The sequence below is a fragment of the Ambystoma mexicanum genome, chromosome 6q, assembly GCF_040938575.1.
Source record: "Ambystoma mexicanum isolate Mex_15411 chromosome 6q, UKY_AmexF1_1, whole genome shotgun sequence".
Classification (NCBI taxonomy): Eukaryota; Metazoa; Chordata; class Amphibia; order Caudata; family Ambystomatidae; genus Ambystoma; species Ambystoma mexicanum.
Window position 1 is genome coordinate 1,627,089,314 of NC_090937.1, and position 11,290 is coordinate 1,627,100,603.

At 50.1% G+C, this 11,290-nt stretch overlaps 1 non-coding gene across 1 annotated transcript; it reads left to right on the plus strand.

The window, feature by feature from the left end:
• Nucleotides 1–4,415: 4,415 nt before the first annotated feature.
• On the plus strand, nucleotides 4,416–4,487 carry TRNAM-CAU (transfer RNA methionine (anticodon CAU)). Its single transcript has one exon. It is a non-coding gene; the product is annotated as a tRNA-Met (tRNA).
• Nucleotides 4,488–11,290: the final 6,803 nt, after the last annotated feature.

An 11,290-nucleotide genomic window follows, 5' to 3' on the forward strand; every position in this document is an offset into this window, starting at 1 on the left:
GTGAGGGGATTGAAGCGAGCAGGGCTCCTGGCCCCTCCCCGACAAAGCCCTGACGAAGGCCTGACAAAGGCCTATTCGCCTTGCCCTGACGGGCCTTGGTCCCAGCAGGCCACCGAGCACAGCACCTCAGCCTATTAGAGTGAGGTTTCAGGATCTCTCTCATCCTGTAAACCAACATACTGAAGAAGGTGAAACGTGTGGCTGCGCTCCTCACATGCTGAAGCAGCAGCAGCCCTTTCCCTGAAGCAAAGTTCCTTCATTCCTCCCTCCCATAACCCTTAGCAGGGGATTTATGGTAATTGAGTTGAGTTTCCAAACTGGCCCTTCCTTCCTTCCTTCCCATATCTGCCAGCTCGAGAAGGCTTGTTTTGTTGCACCTGGGAAGTAAAGTATCTATTTGCGAGAGAGAGAGAATGAGAGAGAGAGACAGAGAGAGAGAGACAGAGAGAGAAGGGGAAGGGGTGTTGGCAGTTAGGGTGTGAGCTAGAGAAATGAGGCCTGTCTGCAAAAGGCCATGGGATGGGAGTGCGTGGTTGCAGGTTGTTTGGCTTTGTAAGGCCTACTGCCCGCTTCACTCGAAACTGGGTCTAGGGTTGTCGGTTTGTAGGCTGTAAAAGCCCAGAAAAGCTCTTGTTCTCCAACCAGCAGAGTGGCGCAGCGGAAGCGTGCTGGGCCCATAACCCAGAGGTCGATGGATCGAAACCACCCTCTGCTAACTTTTTTCAAATTATGTTTTTGTGTCATGGCATTAGGGCACAAAGAGCTGTAAGTGCCTGGATGCAATGTCATTCCTTGAACTTGCTGCCTCGTTCCACTCTTGCGCTAAATAGGAGAGGGTCCCAGCCCAGCCAACAAAATGTACTGTTCAATCAAACCAAACTTAAAACCAAGCTCCTTTTTTAAGGGGTCCCGGGGAAATGTTGGGCTGACCGGCAAGACCTCATGATGCGAACTGCTTCTGCGTCAAACGCAAGCTTTTTTCATTCCTATCCAATGACTTATTCTTATTTCTAAGGGCCGCTCCATCAGATAGCCCAGACAGGCAGGCGTTGGTGGTATAGTGGTGAGCATAGCTGCCTTCCAAGCAGTTGACCCGGGTTCGATTCCCGGCCAACGCAGATCAAATCTTTAAATTGTTCAAAATGCATTTTTTGGAAATCAGACTCATGCTGAAAGCAAAGCTGACACACTTTTCGTGAAAATCAAAACCCCATCCAGGAAAGGTTCTTGCATCCTAGTTTCTGCAACTGTCTATCGGTGAGGGGATTGAAGCGAGCAGGGCTCCTGGCCCCTCCCCGACAAAGCCCTGACGAAGGCCTGACAAAGGCCTATTCGCCTTGCCCTGACGGGCCTTGGTCCCAGCAGGCCACCGAGCACAGCACCTCAGCCTATTAGAGTGAGGTTTCAGGATCTCTCTCATCCTGTAAACCAACATACTGAAGAAGGTGAAACGTGTGGCTGCGCTCCTCACATGCTGAAGCAGCAGCATCCCCTTTCCCTGAAGCAAAGTTCCTTCATTCCTCCCTCCCATAACCCTTAGCAGGGGATTTATGGTAATTGAGTTGAGTTTCCAAACTGGCCCTTCCTTCCTTCCTTCCCATATCTGCCAGCTCGAGAAGGCTTGTTTTGTTGCACCTGGGAAGTAAAGTATCTATTTGCGAGAGAGAGAGAATGAGAGAGAGAGACAGAGAGAGAGAGACAGAGAGAGAAGGGGAAGGGGTGTTGGCAGTTAGGGTGTGAGCTAGAGAAATGAGGCCTGTCTGCAAAAGGCCATGGGATGGGAGTGCGTGGTTGCAGGTTGTTTGGCTTTGTAAGGCCTACTGCCCGCTTCACTCGAAACTGGGTCTAGGGTTGTCGGTTTGTAGGCTGTAAAAGCCCATAAAAGCTCTTGTTCTCCAACCAGCAGAGTGGCGCAGCGGAAGCGTGCTGGGCCCATAACCCAGAGGTCGATGGATCGAAACCATCCTCTGCTAACTTTTTTCAAATTATGTTTTTGTGTCATGGCATTAGGGCACAAAGAGCTGTAAGTGCCTGGATGCAATGTCATTCCTTGAACTTGCTGCCTCGTTCCACTCTTGCGCTAAATAGGAGAGGGTCCCAGCCCAGCCAACAAAATGTACTGTTCAATCAAACCAAACTTAAAACCAAGCTCCTTTTTTAAGGGGTCCCGGGGAAATGTTGGGCTGACCGGCAAGACCTCATGATGCGAACTGCTTCTGCGTCAAACGCAAGCTTTTTTCATTCCCAGCCAATGACTTATTCTTATTTCTAAGGGCCGCTCCATCAGATAGCCCAGACAGGCAGGCGTTGGTGGTATAGTGGTGAGCATAGCTGCCTTCCAAGCAGTTGACCCGGGTTCGATTCCCGGCCAACGCAGATCAAATCTTTAAATTGTTCAAAATGCATTTTTTGGAAATCAGACTCATGCTGAAAGCAAAGCTGACACACTTTTCGTGAAAATCAAAACCCCATCCAGGAAAGGTTCTTGCATCCTAGTTTCTGCAACTGTCTATCGGTGAGGGGATTGAAGCGAGCAGGGCTCCTGGCCCCTCCCCGACAAAGCCCTGACGAAGGCCTGACAAAGGCCTATTCGCCTTGCCCTGACGGGCCTTGGTCCCAGCAGGCCACCGAGCACAGCACCTCAGCCTATTAGAGTGAGGTTTCAGGATCTCTCTCATCCTGTAAACCAACATACTGAAGAAGGTGAAACGTGTGGCTGCGCTCCTCACATGCTGAAGCAGCAGCAGCCCTTTCCCTGAAGCAAAGTTCCTTCATTCCTCCCTCCCATAACCCTTAGCAGGGGATTTATGGTAATTGAGTTGAGTTTCCAAACTGGCCCTTCCTTCCTTCCTTCCCATATCTGCCAGCTCGAGAAGGCTTGTTTTGTTGCACCTGGGAAGTAAAGTATCTATTTGCGAGAGAGAGAGAATGAGAGAGAGAGACAGAGAGAGAGAGACAGAGAGAGAAGGGGAAGGGGTGTAGGCAGTTAGGGTGTGAGCTAGAGAAATGAGGCCTGTCTGCAAAAGGCCATGGGATGGGAGTGCGTGGTTGCAGGTTGTTTGGCTTTGTAAGGCCTACTGCCCGCTTCACTCGAAACTGGGTCTAGGGTTGTCGGTTTGTAGGCTGTAAAAGCCCAGAAAAGCTCTTGTTCTCCAACCAGCAGAGTGGCGCAGCGGAAGCGTGCTGGGCACATAACCCAGAGGTCGATGGATCGAAACCACCCTCTGCTAACTTTTTTCAAATTATGTTTTTGTGTCATGGCATTAGGGCACAAAGAGCTGTAAGTGCCTGGATGCAATGTCATTCCTTGAACTTGCTGCCTCGTTCCACTCTTGCGCTAAATAGGAGAGGGTCCCAGCCCAGCCAACAAAATGTACTGTTCAATCAAACCAAACTTAAAACCAAGCTCCTTTTTTAAGGGGTCCCGGGGAAATGTTGGGCTGACCGGCAAGACCTCATGATGCGAACTGCTTCTGCGTCAAACGCAAGCTTTTTTCATTCCCAGCCAATGACTTATTCTTATTTCTAAGGGCCGCTCCATCAGATAGCCCAGACAGGCAGGCGTTGGTGGTATAGTGGTGAGCATAGCTACCTTCCAAGCAGTTGACCCGGGTTCGATTCCCGGCCAACGCAGATCAAATCTTTAAATTGTTCAAAATGCATTTTTTGGAAATCAGACTCATGCTGAAAGCAAAGCTGACACAATTTTCGTGAAAATCAAAACCCCATCCAGGAAAGGTTCTTGCATCCTAGTTTCTGCAACTGTCTATCGGTGAGGGGATTGAAGCGAGCAGGGCTCCTGGCCCCTCCCCGACAAAGCCCTGACGAAGGCCTGACAAAGGCCTATTCGCCTTGCCCTGACGGGCCTTGGTCCCAGCAGGCCACCGAGCACAGCACCTCAGCCTATTAGAGTGAGGTTTCAGGATCTCTCTCATCCTGTAAACCAACATACTGAAGAAGGTGAAACGTGTGGCTGCGCTCCTCACATGCTGAAGCAGCAGCAGCCCTTTCCCTGAAGCAAAGTTCCTTCATTCCTCCCTCCCATAACCCTTAGCAGGGGATTTATGGTAATTGAGTTGAGTTTCCAAACTGGCCCTTCCTTCCTTCCTTCCCATATCTGCCAGCTCGAGAAGGCTTGTTTTGTTGCACCTGGGAAGTAAAGTATCTATTTGCGAGAGAGAGAGAATGAGAGAGAGAGACAGAGAGAGAGAGACAGAGAGAGAAGGGGAAGGGGTGTTGGCAGTTAGGGTGTGAGCTAGAGAAATGAGGCCTGTCTGCAAAAGGCCATGGGATGGGAGTGCGTGGTTGCAGGTTGTTTGGCTTTGTAAGGCCTACTGCCCGCTTCACTCGAAACTGGGTCTAGGGTTGTCGGTTTGTAGGCTGTAAAAGCCCAGAAAAGCTCTTGTTCTCCAACCAGCAGAGTGGCGCAGTGGAAGCGTGCTGGGCCCATAACCCAGAGGTCGATGGATCGAAACCATCCTCTGCTAACTTTTTTCAAATTATGTTTTTGTGTCATGGCATTAGGGCACAAAGAGCTGTAAGTGCCTGGATGCAATGTCATTCCTTGAACTTGCTGCCTCGTTCCACTCTTGCGCTAAATAGGAGAGGGTCCCAGCCCAGCCAACAAAATGTACTGTTCAATCAAACCAAACTTAAAACCAAGCTCCTTTTTTAAGGGGTCCCGGGGAAATGTTGGGCTGACCGGCAAGACCTCATGATGCGAACTGCTTCTGCGTCAAACGCAAGCTTTTTTCATTCCCAGCCAATGACTTATTCTTATTTCTAAGGGCCGCTCCATCAGATAGCCCAGACAGGCAGGCGTTGGTGGTATAGTGGTGAGCATAGCTGCCTTCCAAGCAGTTGACCCGGGTTCGATTCCCGGCCAACGCAGATCAAATCTTTAAATTGTTCAAAATGCATTTTTTGGAAATCAGACTCATGCTGAAAGCAAAGCTGACACACTTTTCGTGAAAATCAAAACCCCATCCAGGAAAGGTTCTTGCATCCTAGTTTCTGCAACTGTCTATCGGTGAGGGGATTGAAGCGAGCAGGGCTCCTGGCCCCTCCCCGACAAAGCCCTGACGAAGGCCTGACAAAGGCCTATTCGCCTTGCCCTGACGGGCCTTGGTCCCAGCAGGCCACCGAGCACAGCACCTCAGCCTATTAGAGTGAGGTTTCAGGATCTCTCTCATCCTGTAAACCAACATACTGAAGAAGGTGAAACGTGTGGCTGCGCTCCTCACATGCTGAAGCAGCAGCAGCCCTTTCCCTGAAGCAAAGTTCCTTCATTCCTCCCTCCCATAACCCTTAGCAGGGGATTTATGGTAATTGAGTTGAGTTTCCAAACTGGCCCTTCCTTCCTTCCTTCCCATATCTGCCAGCTCGAGAAGGCTTGTTTTGTTGCACCTGGGAAGTAAAGTATCTATTTGCGAGAGAGAGAGAATGAGAGAGAGAGACAGAGAGAGAGAGACAGAGAGAGAAGGGGAAGGGGTGTTGGCAGTTAGGGTGTGAGCTAGAGAAATGAGGCCTGTCTGCAAAAGGCCATGGGATGGGAGTGCGTGGTTGCAGGTTGTTTGGCTTTGTAAGGCCTACTGCCCGCTTCACTCGAAACTGGGTCTAGGGTTGTCGGTTTGTAGGCTGTAAAAGCCCAGAAAAGCTCTTGTTCTCCAACCAGCAGAGTGGCGCAGCGGAAGCGTGCTGGGCTCTTAACCCAGAGGTCGATGGATCGAAACCATCCTCTGCTAACTTTTTTCAAATTATGTTTTTGTGTCATGGCATTAGGGCACAAAGAGCTGTAAGTGCCTGGATGCAATGTCATTCCTTGAACTTGCTGCCTCGTTCCACTCTTGCGCTAAATAGGAGAGGGTCCCAGCCCAGCCAACAAAATGTACTGTTCAATCAAACCAAACTTAAAACCAAGCTCCTTTTTTAAGGGGTCCCGGGGAAATGTTGGGCTGACCGGCAAGACCTCATGATGCGAACTGCTTCTGCGTCAAACGCAAGCTTTTTTCATTCCCAGCCAATGACTTATTCTTATTTCTAAGGGCCGCTCCATCAGATAGCCCAGACAGGCAGGCGTTGGTGGTATAGTGGTGAGCATAGCTGCCTTCCAAGCAGTTGACCCGGGTTCGATTCCCGGCCAACGCAGATCAAATCTTTAAACTGTTCAAAATGCATTTTTTGGAAATCAGACTCATGCTGAAAGCAAAGCTGACACACTTTTCGTGAAAATCAAAACCCCATCCAGGAAAGGTTCTTGCATCCTAGTTTCTGCAACTGTCTATCGGTGAGGGGATTGAAGCGAGCAGGGCTCCTGGCCCCTCCCCGACAAAGCCCTGACGAAGGCCTGACAAAGGCCTATTCGCCTTGCCCTGACGGGCCTTGGTCCCAGCAGGCCACCGAGCACAGCACCTCAGCCTATTAGAGTGAGGTTTCAGGATCTCTCTCATCCTGTAAACCAACATACTGAAGAAGGTGAAACGTGTGGCTGCGCTCCTCACATGCTGAAGCAGCAGCAGCCCTTTCCCTGAAGCAAAGTTCCTTCATTCCTCCCTCCCATAACCCTTAGCAGGGGATTTATGGTAATTGAGTTGAGTTTCCAAACTGGCCCTTCCTTCCTTCCTTCCCATATCTGCCAGCTCGAGAAGGCTTGTTTTGTTGCACCTGGGAAGTAAAGTATCTATTTGCGAGAGAGAGAGAATGAGAGAGAGAGACAGAGAGAGAGAGACAGAGAGAGAAGGGGAAGGGGTGTTGGCAGTTAGGGTGTGAGCTAGAGAAATGAGGCCTGTCTGCAAAAGGCCATGGGATGGGAGTGCGTGGTTGCAGGTTGTTTGGCTTTGTAAGGCCTACTGCCCGCTTCACTCGAAACTGGGTCTAGGGTTGTCGGTTTGTAGGCTGTAAAAGCCCAGAAAAGCTCTTGTTCTCCAACCAGCAGAGTGGCGCAGCGGAAGCGTGCTGGGCCCATAACCCAGAGGTCGATGGATCGAAACCACCCTCTGCTAACTTTTTTCAAATTATGTTTTTGTGTCATGGCATTAGGGCACAAAGAGCTGTAAGTGCCTGGATGCAATGTCATTCCTTGAACTTGCTGCCTCGTTCCACTCTTGCGCTAAATAGGAGAGGGTCCCAGCCCAGCCAACAAAATGTACTGTTCAATCAAACCAAACTTAAAACCAAGCTCCTTTTTTAAGGGGTCCCGGGGAAATGTTGGGCTGACCGGCAAGACCTCATGATGCGAACTGCTTCTGCGTCAAACGCAAGCTTTTTTCATTCCTATCCAATGACTTATTCTTATTTCTAAGGGCCGCTCCATCAGATAGCCCAGACAGGCAGGCGTTGGTGGTATAGTGGTGAGCATAGCTGCCTTCCAAGCAGTTGACCCGGGTTCGATTCCCGGCCAACGCAGATCAAATCTTTAAATTGTTCAAAATGCATTTTTTGGAAATCAGACTCATGCTGAAAGCAAAGCTGACACACTTTTCGTGAAAATCAAAACCCCATCCAGGAAAGGTTCTTGCATCCTAGTTTCTGCAACTGTCTATCGGTGAGGGGATTGAAGCGAGCAGGGCTCCTGGCCCCTCCCCGACAAAGCCCTGACGAAGGCCTGACAAAGGCCTATTCGCCTTGCCCTGACGGGCCTTGGTCCCAGCAGGCCACCGAGCACAGCACCTCAGCCTATTAGAGTGAGGTTTCAGGATCTCTCTCATCCTGTAAACCAACATACTGAAGAAGGTGAAACGTGTGGCTGCGCTCCTCACATGCTGAAGCAGCAGCATCCCCTTTCCCTGAAGCAAAGTTCCTTCATTCCTCCCTCCCATAACCCTTAGCAGGGGATTTATGGTAATTGAGTTGAGTTTCCAAACTGGCCCTTCCTTCCTTCCTTCCCATATCTGCCAGCTCGAGAAGGCTTGTTTTGTTGCACCTGGGAAGTAAAGTATCTATTTGCGAGAGAGAGAGAATGAGAGAGAGAGACAGAGAGAGAGAGACAGAGAGAGAAGGGGAAGGGGTGTTGGCAGTTAGGGTGTGAGCTAGAGAAATGAGGCCTGTCTGCAAAAGGCCATGGGATGGGAGTGCGTGGTTGCAGGTTGTTTGGCTTTGTAAGGCCTACTGCCCGCTTCACTCGAAACTGGGTCTAGGGTTGTCGGTTTGTAGGCTGTAAAAGCCCATAAAAGCTCTTGTTCTCCAACCAGCAGAGTGGCGCAGCGGAAGCGTGCTGGGCCCATAACCCAGAGGTCGATGGATCGAAACCATCCTCTGCTAACTTTTTTCAAATTATGTTTTTGTGTCATGGCATTAGGGCACAAAGAGCTGTAAGTGCCTGGATGCAATGTCATTCCTTGAACTTGCTGCCTCGTTCCACTCTTGCGCTAAATAGGAGAGGGTCCCAGCCCAGCCAACAAAATGTACTGTTCAATCAAACCAAACTTAAAACCAAGCTCCTTTTTTAAGGGGTCCCGGGGAAATGTTGGGCTGACCGGCAAGACCTCATGATGCGAACTGCTTCTGCGTCAAACGCAAGCTTTTTTCATTCCCAGCCAATGACTTATTCTTATTTCTAAGGGCCGCTCCATCAGATAGCCCAGACAGGCAGGCGTTGGTGGTATAGTGGTGAGCATAGCTGCCTTCCAAGCAGTTGACCCGGGTTCGATTCCCGGCCAACGCAGATCAAATCTTTAAATTGTTCAAAATGCATTTTTTGGAAATCAGACTCATGCTGAAAGCAAAGCTGACACACTTTTCGTGAAAATCAAAACCCCATCCAGGAAAGGTTCTTGCATCCTAGTTTCTGCAACTGTCTATCGGTGAGGGGATTGAAGCGAGCAGGGCTCCTGGCCCCTCCCCGACAAAGCCCTGACGAAGGCCTGACAAAGGCCTATTCGCCTTGCCCTGACGGGCCTTGGTCCCAGCAGGCCACCGAGCACAGCACCTCAGCCTATTAGAGTGAGGTTTCAGGATCTCTCTCATCCTGTAAACCAACATACTGAAGAAGGTGAAACGTGTGGCTGCGCTCCTCACATGCTGAAGCAGCAGCAGCCCTTTCCCTGAAGCAAAGTTCCTTCATTCCTCCCTCCCATAACCCTTAGCAGGGGATTTATGGTAATTGAGTTGAGTTTCCAAACTGGCCCTTCCTTCCTTCCTTCCCATATCTGCCAGCTCGAGAAGGCTTGTTTTGTTGCACCTGGGAAGTAAAGTATCTATTTGCGAGAGAGAGAGAATGAGAGAGAGAGACAGAGAGAGAGAGACAGAGAGAGAAGGGGAAGGGGTGTAGGCAGTTAGGGTGTGAGCTAGAGAAATGAGGCCTGTCTGCAAAAGGCCATGGGATGGGAGTGCGTGGTTGCAGGTTGTTTGGCTTTGTAAGGCCTACTGCCCGCTTCACTCGAAACTGGGTCTAGGGTTGTCGGTTTGTAGGCTGTAAAAGCCCAGAAAAGCTCTTGTTCTCCAACCAGCAGAGTGGCGCAGCGGAAGCGTGCTGGGCCCATAACCCAGAGGTCGATGGATCGAAACCACCCTCTGCTAACTTTTTTCAAATTATGTTTTTGTGTCATGGCATTAGGGCACAAAGAGCTGTAAGTGCCTGGATGCAATGTCATTCCTTGAACTTGCTGCCTCGTTCCACTCTTGCGCTAAATAGGAGAGGGTCCCAGCCCAGCCAACAAAATGTACTGTTCAATCAAACCAAACTTAAAACCAAGCTCCTTTTTTAAGGGGTCCCGGGGAAATGTTGGGCTGACCGGCAAGACCTCATGATGCGAACTGCTTCTGCGTCAAACGCAAGCTTTTTTCATTCCCAGCCAATGACTTATTCTTATTTCTAAGGGCCGCTCCATCAGATAGCCCAGACAGGCAGGCGTTGGTGGTATAGTGGTGAGCATAGCTACCTTCCAAGCAGTTGACCCGGGTTCGATTCCCGGCCAACGCAGATCAAATCTTTAAATTGTTCAAAATGCATTTTTTGGAAATCAGACTCATGCTGAAAGCAAAGCTGACACAATTTTCGTGAAAATCAAAACCCCATCCAGGAAAGGTTCTTGCATCCTAGTTTCTGCAACTGTCTATCGGTGAGGGGATTGAAGCGAGCAGGGCTCCTGGCCCCTCCCCGACAAAGCCCTGACGAAGGCCTGACAAAGGCCTATTCGCCTTGCCCTGACGGGCCTTGGTCCCAGCAGGCCACCGAGCACAGCACCTCAGCCTATTAGAGTGAGGTTTCAGGATCTCTCTCATCCTGTAAACCAACATACTGAAGAAGGTGAAACGTGTGGCTGCGCTCCTCACATGCTGAAGCAGCAGCAGCCCTTTCCCTGAAGCAAAGTTCCTTCATTCCTCCCTCCCATAACCCTTAGCAGGGGATTTATGGTAATTGAGTTGAGTTTCCAAACTGGCCCTTCCTTCCTTCCTTCCCATATCTGCCAGCTCGAGAAGGCTTGTTTTGTTGCACCTGGGAAGTAAAGTATCTATTTGCGAGAGAGAGAGAATGAGAGAGAGAGACAGAGAGAGAGAGACAGAGAGAGAAGGGGAAGGGGTGTTGGCAGTTAGGGTGTGAGCTAGAGAAATGAGGCCTGTCTGCAAAAGGCCATGGGATGGGAGTGCGTGGTTGCAGGTTGTTTGGCTTTGTAAGGCCTACTGCCCGCTTCACTCGAAACTGGGTCTAGGGTTGTCGGTTTGTAGGCTGTAAAAGCCCAGAAAAGCTCTTGTTCTCCAACCAGCAGAGTGGCGCAGCGGAAGCGTGCTGGGCCCATAACCCAGAGGTCGATGGATCGAAACCATCCTCTGCTAACTTTTTTCAAATTATGTTTTTGTGTCATGGCATTAGGGCACAAAGAGCTGTAAGTGCCTGGATGCAATGTCATTCCTTGAACTTGCTGCCTCGTTCCACTCTTGCGCTAAATAGGAGAGGGTCCCAGCCCAGCCAACAAAATGTACTGTTCAATCAAACCAAACTTAAAACCAAGCTCCTTTTTTAAGGGGTCCCGGGGAAATGTTGGGCTGACCGGCAAGACCTCATGATGCGAACTGCTTCTGCGTCAAACGCAAGCTTTTTTCATTCCCAGCCAATGACTTATTCTTATTTCTAAGGGCCGCTCCATCAGATAGCCCAGACAGGCAGGCGTTGGTGGTATAGTGGTGAGCATAGCTGCCTTCCAAGCAGTTGACCCGGGTTCGATTCCCGGCCAACGCAGATCAAATCTTTAAATTGTTCAAAATGCATTTTTTGGAAATCAGACTCATGCTGAAAGCAAAGCTGACACACTTTTCGTGAAAATCAAAACCCCATCCAGGAAAGGTTCTTGCA